The 16,740-nt window shown below is 34.7% G+C and overlaps 1 protein-coding gene and 1 long non-coding RNA gene across 3 annotated transcripts in view; one reads left to right on the top strand and one right to left on the bottom strand.

The window, feature by feature from the left end:
* LOC141454326 (uncharacterized) overlaps positions 1 to 13,018 on the bottom strand; it is a 33,073-nt gene extending 20,055 nt beyond the window's left edge. The window contains exon 1 of the long non-coding RNA XR_012458629.1: positions 12,950 to 13,018. This is a non-coding gene — a long non-coding RNA (uncharacterized lncRNA). The remainder of the gene's footprint in view (positions 1 to 12,949) is intronic.
* Positions 11,486 to 16,740, top strand: part of LOC141454324 (protein Tob1-like) — a 175,326-nt gene continuing 170,071 nt past the window's right edge. The window contains exon 1 of one of the 2 annotated variants that reach the window (XM_074128433.1): positions 11,486 to 11,973. The gene's annotated coding sequence lies outside the window, so the exon portion shown is untranslated. Of the gene's footprint in view, positions 11,974 to 12,416; positions 12,727 to 16,740 lie in introns of those variants that run through there. The other variant, XM_074128436.1, reaches the window with a different exon arrangement.

Here is a 16,740-nt window from a genome sequence, read left to right as displayed (position 1 = left end):
TATAAATTAGGTATCGTGAACGGGGTTGAAAGTACACATTTTATTATTGATATTTATTCTAAATAATCAAAAGTAGCCAAACACAGGATTTGATTCTGCTATTTACTATTCACGCTTCTTAACTCGCCCTAATTTTGTGTGTTAATATTTGACTGCTGACGTTTTCTTTCTTATTGAATCAAATCTAATCCGCACTCGGAAGAAAAGAATCAATTCCTTAGAGTCATACAAACAGTTATTGTAACACCCAGTGGTGTGAATGCTTCATATTTGCACATCAGACGTAAAGTCTCTAATTTTAATTAATTAAAAACTCTTTCTGTGATGAATAGGAAAGTTTAAAAAAAAAGATAAAGCCCAGCTGAACGCCCGATAACTACGTGCAATAACTCAAAACTAAATAAAGAAAAGTAGATTAGCAAGTATGTCTAGATAGGGAAATTGGAATAGAGCTGCAGAACTGGAGTTGGCGGAAAGGGGAAGAAATTTATTCCAGAATAGGACAAGGAAGGGCGGCAAGAACTGGAGGGATGGTAAAGTGCAGCCCACGTTCTGGCTGGGCCTGGTACAGATTGGAAGAGTTATATCGACCCGACACCCCGTTACAAACTGTCCGTCTATCTTGCTAGTTCCCAATCCTATTTATTATATCACCATCTAACAGTGTCCCTTATTGAAACCTAAAAAAATAATCCACTTATACCAAAATGGCTGAAAATATTTGGGTTTGGGTTTGAGTTCAATTAATAACTGCGTAGTGTTATGATTTTCAGGACTAATTGGCTCTGTGTTCGATGGGAAGAGGATAATGTTAACACCGCTCTTTATTAAGGATATGGAAGGATAATCAGACAAGCTCCAACTAGATTCAATCAGCTTCTACAAAAAGGTTGTCCAGAAAGCCAATGCCACCACGACATAGAGGCACCAAGTTGGAGCTCCCGCTACAGTCCTATCTGTTTGACTGAAGATACAGGAGTCTCTTAGTGAGAAGCTCCTAAGCAAAAAGGGGTCCATTTTACCTCCCTGGAGCTTCTGCTGGCCCTTCGATTTTTCTCTTCCAAGGGGAGCTTCTTACAGCTCGCTGCCTGGTAATGGAAAATTGTCTGTAACGAGATAACACTGCGCAATTCCCGGTATTGCACGGAAAAAAGCTCCGGGCACCAATATCCTCAGATATTGATGCACCTTAAATAAAAAAAAAAAACAAAAACCAACAGTTCAAGAAGAAATTAATGAACGAAGTTTGATGAACAATTTTGACGTGTCAAACAAAATCTCTATTACGGTGCGTTCGACGTGTATTGTCGTTGTGAAAAATATAAAATTGCCATCAACTATAAAAACTCGAAATTTTAATAAAAAAACAATAAGAATATTATTTGGTGGGATGTTTCCTTTATCTTACCAATAGAACTGCCAAGTATTTTATACGGAGGGAGGTGGAGGGAGCCAGCCAAATGATAAGTGGTTGGTACATGTTTGGTCTCTGCATTAGAGATTGGGAATTAGGCACACAAATAGAAGCTCTCAACCCTTGTGCAATGCCGTTTTTATCTTGGATAGAGATTCAGACCTCTCATTAGGAGCATGATTTCATTTTACACAGAATTCAAAGCTCTTTTCTTCCTTGTAAAAGCTCTAGCGTCCCTAGTTAACTAGAGCAATGCATACGTGAAGCTGTGCATGATTTTGAAAGAGCACAGAATGCTCTGGTAATCTCAAGCCCCAGAAATTGCAGAAAAAGTCGCTTGCAGTGACTATTATGACTATTGTAAACTTTTAGTTGTTTTGCCCTGCGTTCGACGTGTATTTTAATTCCGCACACTGTGTTTTTTTTTTTTTTTTTTAACTAAATTCCACGCTTAACTGGTTAAGAAAGCTCATTTCAGCTTACTGCTGGTAACGATGCGGATCCCATTGAATTTCTAGCCGACCAAGTCCAGACATCTGAAATGGCAGCCCTCTAAACACAAATAAGTTTTTGGGCAGATAATAGCAGCAAAAACGACCTGATTAAAATGCCTGCACCTTCTTGATGAGCTATGATTCTGCAAAAAGTTAAGACTTCTTTTACTTTTCAGTAAGAATTAAATCTAAATTCTTGCTCAATTTTCTAATCTAATCTCTTACCTAATTCAACATACTTTTTTCACTTAGTAAATAATCTAAAATATGACCTTTTTGTTGCAGGAGTATTATAAAGAGGAGCAACTCAAAACAGCATCAGCCTCGGTGTTAAACTTCACTTCAGCAATACACAAGGTAAGCTGAACGTCAAGTAAAATTAGCTTAAAGCAGAATAAAAACAAATTATCTAATTATGTTTGAAGGGGGATACTTTCTTTTATATCTGTACATGATTCTCCGGAGTTAACTTATCCTTCGTGTTGTGGAGTTTAAAGTGTAAAGAAATAAATAATTCCGTTTATTTGATGTTGTCTTCTTGCTTATTATCAGTTCGGTTGGCAACATCTGATCTAAAGATGGAATTTATGAAATTTTTCATTTTTGAATCATTCTCGTCATACCATAAGGAATAATTTTGTTTCGCTTTTATTTCTGCTCCAATCAGCGGATTGGCGCTGTAAATAACAACAGTGGACAGTAGAGGTAAACGAGTGGAGAAGTTACTCAGTGGCAACACTCCAAAACACTGAACTATTAGCCCACTCTCTTCACTAGAGAGGAGATCACGAGGACAATGGCTTTAAAGACGCCTTGTTGGGATGCCAAGAAGGGTTGTAGAAGAAATAGTGGACAGTAGAAGTAAACAAGTGGAGAAGTTACTCAGTGGTAACACTCCAAAACACTGAACTATTAGCCCACTCTCTTCACTAGAGAGGAGATCACGAGGACAATGGCTTTAAAGACGCCTTGTTGGGATGCCAAGAAGGGTTGTAGAAGAAATAGTGGACAGTAGAGGTAAACGAGTGGAGAAGTTACTCAGTGGTAACACTCCAAAACACTGAACTATTAGCCCACTCTCTTCACTAGAGAGGAGATCACGAGGACAATGGCTTTAAAGACGCCTTGTTGGGATGCCAAGAAGGGTTGTAGAAGAAATAGTGGACAGTAGAAGTAAACGAGTGGAGAAGTTACCCAATGGTAGCACTCCAAAACACTGAACTATTAGCCCACTCTCTTCACTAGAGAGGAGATCACGAGGACAATGGCTTTAAAGACGCCTTGTTGGGATGCCAAGAAGGGTTGTAGAAGAAATAGTGGATAGTAGAGGTAAACGAGTGGAGAAGTTACTCAGTGGTAACACTCCAAAACACTGAACTATTAGCCCACTCTCTTCACTAGAGAGGAGATCACGAGGACAATGGCTTTAAAGACGCCTTGTTGGGATGCCAAGAAGGGTTGTAGAAGAAATAGTGGACAGTAGAGGTAAACGAGTGGAGAAGTTACTCAGTGGTAACACTCCAAAACACTGAACTATTAGCCCACTCTCTTCACTAGAGAGGAGATCACGAGGACAATGGCTTTAAAGACGCCTTGTTGGGATGCCAAGAAGGGTTGTAGAAGAAATAGTGGACAGTAGAAGTAAACGAGTGGAGAAGTTACCCAATGGTAGCACTCCAAAACACTGAACTATTAGCCCACTCTCTACACTAGAGAGGAGATCACGAGGCCACTGTCTTTAAAGACGCCTTGTTGGGATGCCAAGAAGGGTTGTAGAAGAAATAGTGGACAGTAGAGGTAAACGAGTGGAGAAGTTACTCAGTGGTAACACTCCAAAACACTGAACTATTAGCCCACTCTCTTCACTAGAGAGGAGATCACGAGGACAATGGCTTTAAAGACGCCTTGTTGGGATGCCAAGAAGGGTTGTAGAAGAAATAGTGGACAGTAGAGGTAAACAAGTGGAGAAGTTACCCAATGGTAGCACTCCAAAACACTGAACTATTAGCCCACTCTCTTCACTAGAGAGGAGATCACGAGGACAATGGCTTTAAAGACGCCTTGTTGGGATGCCAAGAAGGGTTGTAGAAGAAATAGTGGACAGTAGAGGTAAACGAGTGGAGAAGTTACTCAGTGGTAACACTCCAAAACACTGAACTATTAGCCCACTCTCTTCACTAGAGAGGAGATCACGAGGACAATGGCTTTAAAGACGCCTTGTTGGGATGCCAAGAAGGGTTGTAGAAGAAATAGTGGACAGTAGAAGTAAACAAGTGGAGAAGTTACCCAATGGTAGCACTCCAAAACACTGAACTATTAGCCCACTCTCTTCACTAGAGAGGAGATCACGAGGACAATGGCTTTAAAGACGCCTTGTTGGGATGCCAAGAAGGGTTGTAGAAGAAATAGTGGACAGTAGAGGTGAACGAGTGGAGAAGTTACTCAGTGGTAACACTCCAAAACACTGAACTATTAGCCCACTCTCTTCACTAGAGAGGAGATCACGAGGACAATGGCTTTAAAGACGCCTTGTTGGGATGCCAAGAAGGGTTGTAGAAGAAATAGTGGACAGTAGAGGTAAACGAGTGGAGAAGTTACTCAGTGGTAACACTCCAAAACACTGAACTATTAGCCCACTCTCTTCACTAGAGAGGAGATCACGAGGACAATGGCTTTAAAGACGCCTTGTTGGGATGCCAAGAAGGGTTGTAGAAGAAATAGTGGACAGTAGAGGTAAACAAGTGGAGAAGTTACCCAATGGTAGCACTCCAAAACACTGAACTATTAGCCCACTCTCTTCACTAGAGAGGAGATCACGAGGACAATGGCTTTAAAGACGCCTTGTTGGGATGCCAAGAAGGGTTGTAGAAGAAATAGTGGACAGTAGAGGTAAACGAGTGGAGAAGTTACTCAGTGGTAACACTCCAAAACACTGAACTATTAGCCCACTCTCTTCACTAGAGAGGAGATCACGAGGACAATGGCTTTAAAGACGCCTTGTTGGGATGCCAAGAAGGGTTGTAGAAGAAATAGTGGACAGTAGAGGTAAACGAGTGGAGAAGTTACTCAGTGGTAACACTCCAAAACACTGAACTATTAGCCCACTCTCTTCACTAGAGAGGAGATCACGAGGACAATGGCTTTAAAGACGCCTTGTTGGGATGCCAAGAAGGGTTGTAGAAGAAATAGTGGACAGTAGAGGTAAACAAGTGGAGAAGTTACCCAATGGTAGCACTCCAAAACACTGAACTATTAGCCCACTCTCTTCACTAGAGAGGAGATCACGAGGACAATGGCTTTAAAGACGCCTTGTTGGGATGCCAAGAAGGGTTGTAGAAGAAATAGTGGACAGTAGAGGTAAACGAGTGGAGAAGTTTCTCAGTGGTAACACTCCAAAACACTGAACTATTAGCCCACTCTCTTCACTAGAGAGGAGATCACGAGGACAATGGCTTTAAAGACGCCTTGTTGGGATGCCAAGAAGGGTTGTAGAAGAAATAGTGGACAGTAGAAGTAAACAAGTGGAGAAGTTACCCAATGGTAGCACTCCAAAACACTGAACTATTAGCCCACTCTCTTCACTAGAGAGGAGATCACGAGGACAATGGCTTTAAAGACGCCTTGTTGGGATGCCAAGAAGGGTTGTAGAAGAAATAGTGGACAGTAGAGGTAAACGAGTGGAGAAGTTACTCAGTGGTAACACTCCAAAACACTGAACTATTAGCCCACTCTCTTCACTAGAGAGGAGATCACGAGGACAATGGCTTTAAAGACGCCTTGTTGGGATGCCAAGAAGGGTTGTAGAAGAAATAGTGGACAGTAGAGGTAAACAAGTTACCCAGTAGTAATACTCCATAACACTGAACTGTTAGTCATTCTCTTCACTGGAGAGGTCACCAGGCCATGTCTTTCAAGACGTCCTGTTGGGTACAAGGAAGAGTTCTAGAAGAAATAGATTAAGCTAGAGTATTTGCGTGTGATTGCAGGGGGAGTTACCTGTATGGGGTTTTTGGCGACTTGGTTGATAAAAAGAATGTTAAGATCTGTATGTACAGTCCGGTTAGAGACATAAAATGAAGCGTTCACTATGGATCGAAGTATTCTAGATTGATGAGATTGAATCCATTCGCCCAGATGGTTCTTTTAAAATAGAAGCACAGTTTAGATCTATCGTCTAAGAAGTCTTTTATGTTGTCAAAAGCGCTTGATTAGTCTGTCTGTCTTTTGAGTTTTAATTCGTAAATAGCATTTTTTCTTTATCCTTTTTGCTCTCAGATCAAAAACTCAGCGCTACTGCAATATTTCATTACATTTAAAAAAAGAATTTAAAAAATTATTTTAATATTTTAATCAGAATCGTAATAAATCCCGTAAAGTTATGGGGAAGTCTAATGGCAATATCTGGCAAAAATGCAGTTCTTTATATATTACTGGCTGTATTAAAAAAAATTAAATGGGGTTGTCTTTATAAAAAAAGTTATCGCAGTTAATCTGAAATTCTAATTTTATGTTCTTGGAATGATAAAAAAGAAAATGTAAATTTAATATTTTTATAAATTTAGTGGCAATATTGGAGGAGGGAGATCCTTTTTAAATGGGTAATGTAAGCTCGAGATCGCCACAAAATGGTGCCTAATATGGCGCTAAAATGGTGGGGAAGGAGAGGCTTTAAAGAGTTTCTTCAGGAGCAAAGAAGTTACTGGCGGTCTCCTTGGAAACAGATGGAGAACTCTACATTATTATACTATGGGCTGGCTTTTTTTAAATAAACATGAGTGTAATACCAATGCTGTGTGAAGCAAGGTCGGCGAAGGAGTAAATCGAGGTTGCCAAATTTAGCTAGAAAACTGAAATTGCCTTTGGAAAATTGTAACTCGTCAGCCATGAATTTAAAAATAAATTTCCCTAATTAATGATTAAATATTTTTAATGGTAAATGAAAACTATAATTACACGATTTAGATAACTGAGGAAGTAACTCTTCAACTATTCCTTATCTTCTTTTATTTCCGTTTCCTCATCATTACCTTCATTATCAGGTTATAAATTTAAAACAAAAATTTGGCCGTAATTTCCTCTTCCATTGAGCGAACACTAATTGATAGCGATGTTCCCAAATAAAGTTCCTAATTGAAACTTAGCGTAGATAAATTTTTATCCATTATTTATGGTAGTATGTTACTCTGAAATTATTTCTCTGAGTTAGGGAGAGTTTGAACCAAATACCTATACTTTTGCGCAGCTACTCTGAGCCTATTTGATGAACCCTGGAGGCAAAAAAAGTTTGGTTAATATGAACAAAATTCTATGGCACAACCCAATAATCTTTATAAGATTTCGGTTTGTAACGAATTCAGATTTAGGAAGCCATGTGAAGTGATAATTTCCATTTCAAAAAAGAAATGTCCAGTGTGCATTCACAAGGCTGTGTCTTACTAAATAAACGATTGTTTCTGACAAAAATCGGAATTTAGATTTAGAATCAGGTTTCGATTTAGATTAGAACGCTGAGCAGAAGTGTACAGTTCCACTCTGAGTCTTAGTAAGAAGATGGAAAACAATCCATTGTGGACGTAAATTAGGATTTTCTACAACTTTGTTGTATTATTATTATTATGATAGCACAATAGATTTTTTTCTAAAAATAGTTCCATTTGAATGTATTTTGTAATTTAAGGTAACTACTATTTGGTAAACATTTTAGTTGATAAGAAAACCCAACTACATTGGTAGTGGTTAGAGAAAGTCGTGTGAGTGTGCATAGAAGATGTTAAATATTAAATTGGAAATAAAATTAATAATCATAGAGCCAAAAGTTGCCGACAAAAACCGACCGCATTCGGTTTGCTTGAAATAAAGTAAAAGAAAGTCGTATGAGTGTGCATATTAGATATTAAATATTAAATAGGAAATAAAATTAATAATTATGGTCAATAGAGCCAAAAGTTGCCGACAAAAACCGACCGCATTCGGTTTGTTTGAAATAAAGTATAAGAAAGTCGTGTGAGTGTGCTTAGAAGATGTTAAATATTAAATTGGAAATAAAATTAATAATCATAGAGCCGAATGTTGCCGGCAATAACCGACCGCATTCGGTTTGTTTGAAATAAAGTAAAAGAAAGTCGTGTGAGTGTGCATATTAGATATTAAATATTAAATAGGAAATAAAATTAATAATTATGGTCAATAGAGCCAAAAGTTGCCGACAAAAACCGACCGCATTCGGTTTGTTTGAAATAAAGTATAAGAAAGTCGTGTGAGTGTGCATAGAAGATGTTAAATATTAAATTGAAAATAAAATTAATAACCATAGAGCCGAATGTTGCCGGCAATAACCGACCGCATTCGGTTTGTTTGAAATAAAGTAAAAGAAAGTCGTGTGAGTGTGCATATTAGATGTTAAATATTAAATTGGAAATAAAATTAATAACCATAGAGCCGAAAGTTGCCGACAAAAACCGATCGCATTCGGCTTGTTAGAGAGAAATATAGTATTAAAAAGCACGGCTAAGGCTGGATGGGTTACAGATCCAGTGATTCCTGGAATTCTGCTCTTTTTCTAACTAATTTGCTGTTCTCTAACCCATCGGTCTTTAAATGGCATAGGTTTGGACTGACTTTACTGCTCTGCAGTCAGTTTATCCACTATATCTCGGGAACGGATGATCGCAGAAACTTCAAATTTGATATTTCCTTCAAGTGCCACCAGCGGAAGCGACAATAAATTTTTGGTCAAAATAGCTCTAACGGAAGTACCACTTTACTGAATAGATTTTTCACTTTTTTAACTTTTTCTCAAAAACCACTTCTTGGATTTTCTTGAAACTTGGTATAATTATAGCTTACAAATAGTTCTACAACTTTTATAGGAAACATTTTTCTGAAATAGTTCGATTAAGGGCACTTTTGGGGGGAGGGGGTGGTTGGTTAAGCCGGAAGAATGCCATTTGGCTGTAATATATGGACTTACTTCCTATTAAACATTAATTACAATTAATTAAACAAAAATTCTATATTTGAAGAAAATGGTAAACCGGAAATACGATTTCATTAAATCGATTCTGTACCTATAGTACATAAACTGAAATCGATTCTGTAGCTTTTGTTATAAAACCTTTTTTTCTGAAAAACTTCGGCCCTTTCGGTGGGAAAGGATTGATGGCCATTCTCGTAAAGCTCCATCTACTGTAATCCATGGACTCACCCGTTAAATATTAATTTTAATTAAATTTTTAGCAAACATTCCATATTTGGATAATTTCGTCACCGGAAATACCACTTTATGGTACAAATTTTTCAAATTTTACTTTTTCTTTTTCTATTAAGAGTATTATTTGTTTTTAATTTGTATACTAGTTGCATGTGTATAGAAGGCAATTTTAAATTAGAAACATTTTGCCTTCGACTAAGGTGTAATTTTTAAAGAAAATTAATTGTTTGGAGCGTTTCCCAGCCTGTGGTACGCGAGTTGCTGGTTGGTGGCACGCGAAAAATAATCAATAATGGCGGACATTAAAAATTAAAGAATAAAAATATCAAAGAAACCTTTTTTTCCTTTATAATACATAAAAATTATTTTAATTAATAATATTATACAGTAAAGTTGTTAATATGTACAGCAATAAGGTTGGTCTGTCTCAAGATAAACGAGAATATACAGGGTGACCAAAGTTATATGCTCCACCCACTTTTTTTTTAACGGCGGGAAATTTCGAAAAAATAAAAAACACGTATTTAATCATTTTTAGTCTAGTTTATTTTCAGTGATTGACCCATTTTTTTAAACCCCTGTATCTCGAGATACAGCATCCAACTTTTGTTTTTCAAATGGAACGTTATATTTTTTGTTGCATATTTTTATAGTATTTGGGCTCCTAAAAAAAACAACAAATTTTTTTTTGAAATCGGTTAGGTTTTTCAAAAGTTATGGTAATTTAAATTATGAAAAACAAATTTCAGTTTATTGTCAAAATTACGTTATTTTTTTTTAAAGAATCTGTTCAAACTGGGCACAATTAACGGATAGGCAAGCCAAAACTCTGGACTACCACGCTTTGCTTGTAGCAGCACTTATGGTGGCGAAGTCAAGATCCAAGGTAGGCTAGAATTATTCGACGTTTCAGATCATCGACTGAAGCCACGGGATTAAGGTTACTGTACACTTTATTTTTTAGATATCCCCACAAAAAATAGTCCATTGGGGTTAAGTCCGGAGAACGAGGTGGCCATTGGATGGGACAATGAGTTCCTAAGCACTTTTCAGCATATAACTCTGGTCACCCTGTATAATAGCAAATTTAACAGGATTAAAATTATCTTTCAAGAAGTATTTTCCAAAACCCGAAAACACAATTGATAATTGGATTTCAAACCCCTCCTATAAAGAAAATTTAGGAAAGCTACATCATTATCGATAAAAGATAAAGAAAATTTAATACAATTATCATGTGACAGAACTTAAATGATAACTATGTAAAGATCTGCCTAAACAGACTGGATTGTAATGGGTAAGTTCTATCCAAGCAACATTAAATTTAATTGGTACTTACAGGTAGCTGAATGCTTAAAAGAAATTAATTTAGAAGATTTGGGCACAAATATAATAATCCTAAAGAAGAACTTTGTAAATTAATTAATAATTTTGAACAGAAAAATATGTACGCAATTTTTAATTATTTAAAAAAGGTTTTAAAACTAAGAGATCTTACACTTTACTAAGTTTATAAAGTGAAGAACATGAACTTGGAACTCCTTTGTAACAGATACATTGTATCTCTATACAAATAAAGGTAATAATAGTAAAATAGCACACTCGGATTAACAAATTTCACGAAATACAATCATTTTTACGAAGTGGTACAATTTAGCATGATGTACTACCAAGTGGTACACGAGCCAAAAAAGGTTGGGAAACGCTGCTCTAGAGGATTGATTTTGAGTAAAATATCTATTAACGAAAAATCCAATATCTGAAAAAGTGTAGTACGAGAATTTTTTTGGAAATTGTAATTGAAAAGCTTCGTACGAAATATTATCAAAAAAAAACTTATGTAGCAAAAGCTCTGAAAAAATTAATTTAATAAAATTATAAAATTGTCAGACAAAATGTTTATATTATTTAAAATTGGTGTCTGGCAGGACAGGCTTCAACCTGGCTACATGTATGTCAAGTAGGTTAGTATTGAGCACTGGCTGCACAGTCCTGGCCTCCCACTCTTGAGTACTGATCAACGCCACCAATCTAGCACGAAGCCCTTAGCGTTGTAAATTGTAAAATATGATGTTATGTTTTACTAGATTTGCACGTCCAGTAAATCTTAAATTTTGTATATTAAATAGATTTAAAAGAAAAATAAATAAATAATACAAAAAAAAAAAGTTACAAAAGAGGGGGGTAGGCCCTAACGTAGGTGGATGGGTTTAGCTGTAGTGACGTCACTACGGCAAAGAGCTTTAACGTTGATGACGTCAAGCTTGGAAGCTTGCTTTTCGTTTGGTAGTGAGGTGGTGGTGGTGGTAAAAACTGGTGGTCGCTAAGCAACGCTACGTCATCGCCTATAACCATATATACCCCCCACCAAAGGCCGGCCGTGAACACAGTCATACAGCAAGCCTAGCCCGCTGCGCACCAAAATTTTTTTCTATAAATTACACGTTTTTTGAACGTATTTTTATTTTTTCATATTTTTTTACCATTTTTTTATTATACACGGTAATTGTTAGAATAATATAATACATATATTAAAAGAAACAGTTTTTTATATGAGTAATATTTTTATAAAAGTCGTCTTAAAAAATAAAAACACTTTTGCTTCATTTTTTTGTACTTTTATATTTTTATACTTTTATAATTTTATGTTTTGTTTTCAACTTTTATAAATAAAAAAATAGTATTTTATACTTAAGCGTGCATAGAAAGAAGTTTTAAGTTTACCGATTTAATTTTAGTTTTCATTTTTTACCGTTTTTAATCTCATCACACGTATCGTATTGTGGAGTTACGAAGACGACATCCAAATTTCACGACAAGTTTTCTATTGCTTTCATCCAAGTGTCAAAATTTTGGTGAGTAGAATATACTTTATATATTTTTATTTTTAAATTTTACTAAATAAAATTAGGAGAAAAAAAATAGTGTTAAATATTATGTTTGCGATAAGCATTGGAAGCTATTTGGGAAAGGATATTGTCTCCTTTTTACAGTAGCGCGTCAGTTGGTTTCAATTGCATATTTCCGGGGATGAATTTAATCGCAAGGTTAATAAAATACTCAATATGTCACTTCCTGTCTTGTGTTTTCTTTTTTTAAAATTACATCCTTTGATAGATTATTTATTTTTGTTTAAAAAATGACTATATTGGATTTGTGTTGTAATTTTTATTTAATGAATTAAAAAACAGCCTATCGGAGCGCAAAAATTTGTCAATTTTATAAAAATAAACACTCGGTGTTCTTTTATGAAAAAATAAATTATTTTTAGCTTCCTTTATGTGTGAAAGAATTTAAAGATATAAGTTTATATATATATAATGATAAAAGAAAAATTATTTAGTGGGGGTACAGAAAGGGGCTTCTTTTTTTCTTTTTTTTTGCGCCACGCGTGCGACGTAATTGGAAAAACAGCTGGGACGAAGTGGGTCGAGCCTGCGCTGTATCATTTCAGGCCCTTTCACAGCCATAGTGTAGAGTTGCTTTAAAGAAGGGCGTTCCCGGGCTTCGCAAAAACCTCCCTTATATAGGTCATACATACTTTCAGTTTCACCCTGGACCCGGACCACCCCATTTTAACTAGGGGTCTTTTTACTTTCCATAAAATTGTAAGTAATTTATTTATACAAAAATAAATAATAATAAATTAGGAATATTTTATAATAATTGTGAATTAATAATAATAAAAAAATTAATACTAATTATAACTTAAAAGATATTTATATATTATTCAAAATAATAATACTTAGAATGTAATTAAAAGTTTAATTTGTTTTCCTTTAAATAAGGAAAGCCAATGGTAACTAAATAAAAGTAATATAATATACATACATATATTTCGCTTGATGTGCACTTATTTTCGCCCTAATCAAACGGGAAAAACCTTGCGCCTCTTGTGAGAAATAATAATAAATGAAATTAAATAAAATAAAAAAATCTATCGTAAGGTAGATTGTGCTGACAAGGTTCAGTCTAGTGGGGGGTAATAGACTAGCGTGACCTTGTTTATCATCTGGGGGATCTTTTAGTTTTAAAAATTGGTTACATTAGAACAGGTTATTTTACTAATAATAATAATAGATAAATATAGTGCCACCTTTTTGTTTGGATTTTAAGTTTTCTTATTGATTTCTTTTTAATGTTTACTTCCGATAATCTTATTGATAACGGTTGTTACTACCACAAATGATATTTCCGGCTAACAAATCTTATTGCTATTATTATTATTGTTGTTAGTTTTCCTTTTTTCAAATTCAGTTTTAAATTATATTACTCAGCAATTGTTTTCTTCCCTCAATTGGAACAAACTGCCGACTCTTGGATTATTATTTCTTTTTGTTTGCTATTAAGAAGAAAATAAAATATAAAAACCTTGTAAAGTAATAAATCAATTAGTGAAGCATAATTTCATCAAAATGGTGCGTAATAAACTTCTTTTTTTAATGATATTTTTAGTAAAAATTAAATCTGTTAAAAATATTGATTTTTTTCTTTTAAAGTATTGGACGCAATTAAAAGTGTTTATTTTACTTTCATTTTGTTTTTGCCTCACATTTTTAAAATTATAACTTGCAATTTTGTTTGTTTTTATGGTCGATAAAGTTTACTTTAACTTTTTATCACAATTTGCCGAAGCGATAACGACTCTTTTTTTTTTGTTTCGTTCTTTATTGTGTACCATCATTTACTCAGAAACTGTTGAAATCATTGTAGCTAGCCAACTTTCTTCTTTAAACTTATTTTATTTATTTCAATTACGAAAATATTTAATTTATGATTGATTATATTAGCAACACTTAAAAAGTATTTCAAGATATGATTCAAATGTTTAGGTTAATTTATAGGTAATTCGCTCTGTTTTCTTTATTTGTTTTTTTAGGCTTCTTATCTTGTTTCTGATTCAAATGAATCGTTTTCCATTGAGTCATCAAGGGTTTCATTTAATACTTTTATTCTGAGAAAAAAAGAAAAACAATAAAAAGGGCATCTACAGAAACTAAAGTTTGTTTTTAAAGAATTAATGTAAGTTTTTAAAATGGAAAAAAAAACGGGGAAGGTTCGACAACTAGCGTTTTATGTCTTCGGCTTTGGAAAAAATCGAGAATTTCAAACAGAACGGAGTTCTCTTATTAATGAGCAACTTGATGGAAGATAGATCAATTACAAAAAAGTAAGGGAACGTTGTTGTTGGTTAAAACAAATAATAATGGAGAGCGTTTCAAGGTATGCACCCAAATTAAATGATTGGGGGAAATATTGGCAATTTTGTGCATCACTACCAGTTTTAGGTAAAAAGTGCAGTTATTGCATTGGATTCCTCATTTACTGATGCACATTTTAGGCATCATCGTGGTGACCAAGTGTCTTTTCTAGATAGATAAATTTCCAGTCACTTCTGTTGCCTTCTAAATCAGCAGTTTTCTCCAGAAATTCTGGACAGAGGAGAACAGTTAATTTGGAATAGTAGAAAATTTTGTAACTGCGTCATAACCGTCTTTTGCCTTACTTTCAAACCACAACTGTTTAGGTGTTTAAAGCCACTTTCAATGGGGCTCATATTTATAGAATTTTCAGCTTAACCTGTTAAGTGTGTTCGACGTGTATACTCGTTGTGAAAAATATAAAATTGCCATTAACTACAAAAACACGAAATTTTAATAAAATACAATAAGAATATTATTTGGTGGGATGTTTCCTTTATCTTACCAATAGAACTGCGATGGGAGTCAGCCAAAGTGGTTGGTACATGTTTGGTCTCCGCATTAGAGATTGGGAATTAGGTACACAAATAGAAGCTCTCAACCCTTGTGCAATGCCGTTTTTACCTTTTAGATAGAGAATCAGACCTCAGTAAGAGCATGATTTCATTTTGCACAGAATTCACAAAGCTCTTTTCTTCTTTGTAAAAAGCTCTTGCGTTTCCTAGTTAACTATGTGCAATGCATACGTGAAGTGGTGCAAGATGAAGTGATGCTCTGTAATCTATAAGCCCCCAGGAGATTGCAGAAAAAGTCGCTTGCAGTTACTATTGCGACTATTGTAAACTTTTGGTTGTTTTTTGCCCTGCGTTCGACGTATATACACGTCATTGTCTGATTTTAAGTCCAAATATTTCCAAAAATCACTGTGAAACTTATCAACAAATGAACGATTTAAGGTGTCCCAAATGTGTTTCGTTTCCATCAGCTTTGGTAAAGAATTTGACATCAACTATCTTGCTGTCACACTAGCTGACTAAGTGAATAAAGTTACTTTTTCTGCAACCATTTAGGAATGCACTCATTACTCAATTAAAATCAGCTGTGTAATGCCCAACTTTACCTCACTCGTGGGGAAAAATTCCTATTAGTGTCACTTTCCGCACTAGTGTATGGAAAAACTTTATTGTGCTTCCTTGATATAAGAAGTTTTGTTATTAACATAAATATTTTCTGTAAAACTTTAATAAGCTTATTTAACGTAACTAAATAATTAAAAAACGAATATTAAAAAATAAAATAAAAATTGAAAGGAATATAGAAATAAAAATAATATTTTAATAAATAATTAGATATTTTTAATTATAACAGTTAAAAAGGTTATAGTGTTACCTTATAGAAATTTAAAATGGATTCTAGTGATGCCTGTTTAGAAAACACTCCTCCATCAATAAAAGAAACAGCAGAAAATGTAATAAGTAATGTAAATACGTAAGTAATGTAAATAATTGTAATATAACAATAAATGTTTATAATAAATAAATTACTTTTTGTAGACTGTAAAAATGAAATTTTTAATTTTATTAGTTAATAAATGGTTGCAGAAAAAATATAATATTTAACTCGAGTGTAAAGTATTTTCCTCACACTCGGCAATTTGCACTTGCACTCGCCTCGCTTCGCTCGCTCGTGCGTGCAAACCCTGCCTCGTGTGAGGAAAAGTACTACTTTCCACACTTGTTAAATAAATAACTATAGTTTGGTTTATGTGATTCTAAAATTGTTTTCACACATTAAAACAGTAATTGGAAAGCCGATATTTCCAAGTTTCAGAATTATCACCTAGTCTGAGCAAACAGATGCTTCTTAAATTTTGTTCATTCACTAAATTGTTTTTCCCATTCAAAAGAATAAAAACAAAAGTGAATAATACGTTAAAAATAAAGCCAAAAGGAAATAAATTATTATTTTGATTGATCCTCAGGGACAGATTCTAAACATTGTATTTTTTTTTATGACATTGCTTCTATACGTAATTATATATTTAATGTCCTTTTTATTATTGAATATCGTTTGCTTAATTTCACCTTAATTAACATAATGACGTCGGGAAAAAATCTATTTGTTCATCAGTTTTGATTTAAACAAAATCTCCAGCAGCTATTGGTTATTTATATGAATTATTTTTTATTTATTTATTTATTATTATTATTTTTTGGCGCATCAACAGCTGAGGTTATTAGCGCCCGGAGCTTTTTCCAGTGCACTGCCGGCCTCCGGACAGTGTTCTCTCGTTACAGACAACACTGTCCATCACCGGACAGTGTTGTCCGTAAGAAACTCCTTGGAAGAGAAAATCTAAGGGTCAGCTGCTGGATTCGAACCCGGGACCTCCGCGTGGGAGTCAAGTATGCTAACCTCATA

The sequence above is a fragment of the Rhodnius prolixus genome, unplaced genomic scaffold (assembly GCF_049639745.1).
Source record: "Rhodnius prolixus isolate KJV_2025 unplaced genomic scaffold, Rpr scaffold_9, whole genome shotgun sequence".
In the NCBI taxonomy this organism is placed as follows: Eukaryota; Metazoa; Arthropoda; class Insecta; order Hemiptera; family Reduviidae; genus Rhodnius; species Rhodnius prolixus.
The sequence above is the reverse complement of the archived record's forward strand: the minus strand, read 5'-3'. Positions and strand labels throughout refer to the sequence as shown.